Source organism: Gossypium hirsutum, chromosome A03 (genome assembly GCF_007990345.1).
Source record: "Gossypium hirsutum isolate 1008001.06 chromosome A03, Gossypium_hirsutum_v2.1, whole genome shotgun sequence".
In the NCBI taxonomy this organism is placed as follows: Eukaryota; Viridiplantae; Streptophyta; class Magnoliopsida; order Malvales; family Malvaceae; genus Gossypium; species Gossypium hirsutum.
Genome location: NC_053426.1, coordinates 68,154,329 through 68,156,361, shown reverse-complemented (window position 1 = coordinate 68,156,361; position 2,033 = coordinate 68,154,329).

Sequence of the window (2,033 nt, the reverse complement as noted above, 5' to 3'; positions counted from 1 at the left end):
TTTTGAGGCCGCAATCATCAGATAGGTCAAAATCATAATATTATAGTAGATCTGATGTTTCAACAATATAATTGGAACAATACCTCAACTTCAATAATATTTTTCAAATAGAAGAGGAAAACTGAGAGTGACTCTAATATCAATCAGTGCAATAATACAGTTTCTATAATCTGTGATCCATATTACCAAATTTCCATTATCAAGTCAGAATTAATAACAGTATTAAGTATAATTAACACAGACCAATGAACATCTTTTTCAGTCAGACCATAAAATAACAAGAAAAATAAGATAACAAAATCGAAATTGCAAAGCTATAATCCATGTTGAATAATAAAAAGATTGATAACATCTTAGAGAAAGTCCCGAAAAGTAATATTGCACATTCCCACTATAAATAGTCATAATAGAGACAGTGTAATTTGCACATTTGCCTTTCAGAACTTCAATCAACAAAAGTAGAAAATAGTATCATATGAATCTTATCACCAAGTCTTCTATCACCTATAATGACTTGGAAAACAAAAGAAAATGAAAGCAATACCATTCATGAATCAATCAAACTTGCAATAATTTCCATCTATTACCATGTTTAGCCACCTTTCCATATAATGATTATAGTATCCGAACATGAACAGTTACATATATCTCTGAGAATAACAGTACATATAGAATACCCATATAAAATACCCAGAAGAGATTACTGTAATATACTCGATTATAGTAGCTGTATTCAAATATTTTTGCAATTTCATCACTAATACACTAACATATATAGTCATCAATAATCTCACATCATTCAGTTCACTCACGAAGCTTATTCGGAAGAAAATTACAGTTAACCCATTCTATAGATACCATATCTAAATAAATCAATTTATCATAAATAACTTCTTTCTATAATAATGGCATTGCGTATCCTAAATAGTTTTTAGAAAAATCTGATATCTCTCTTCAAAACCCATCTTTATTTTGTAACAGCCCGATTTTGGGCCTAGTAGGAATAGTGGTTTCAGAACCATTAACCGAAGGTTGGAGAAGTTATTTTAATATAATTTTATGTGTTATAGCATGTTTATATGAGTACGTGAAAATTTTGGTGAAATAATTTTAGCGATTGCATGCTTAATTGTGAAAAAGGACTAAATCGCATAAAGTACGAAAGTTTTGTTCTACAAGCTAAAGGTGTCAAATAGCTATGAAAAATTAAATTAGACGTATTTATTGTTTAAATAGACCACAAATGTGTTAATAGCTGATCATAGGGACAAAGAAATTGTAAGGTCAAAGTTAGGTGAAATTGGGTGACTAAATTGACTAGATTTATAATAAAATAAAAAGAAAAAAGATATCCCCTTTCATCTTTCTCCTCTCCACCAAAAATACCAGCAAAAATAGGGGTTTTAGAGTGTCAAAATTTCAGCCACTCTTTACCCATACAAGTAAGTGATTTTAATGGTCTTTCTTGATAATTTTTGTACTTTTGGGACGCTTGTAGCATAACCTAGCTAATGAGGGGACTATTTTGAAAAATAGTTGAAATTATAGGGTTTTTACATAAGATTTTTCATGTTGTTTGCTAAAATTTTATGGAATAAAATGAATCTTAGTTGCAAAACAAACAACTTTTGTGAAGTAGGTTTCATGAAAACCTTAACCAAGGACCATCTTGCATAAGTTATAAATTATGTGGTGAATGTGTGAAATAATGAGAATTGTGGGCTGCTTCTAGTATAAAATAATTCATCTAGGCTTGGTTAGTGAGAAAATTTGATAAAAATCGATTTACGAGCCTAGGGGTAAAATAGTAATTTCGTAAAAGTCTAGGGGCAAAATGGTCATTTTACCAAAATATGAATTATGAAATGCATTGATTAAAATGATGATTAAATTAATGAATTTTTATCATTTTAGATCAAGAAATACGAAATCCGGACCTAGACCGGGGGAAGGCCAAGCAAGTAGACTAAATCCAAATAGTCTTTCACTTTTTATATACCGAGGTAAGTTGTACGTAAGTAAGACAAATTTAT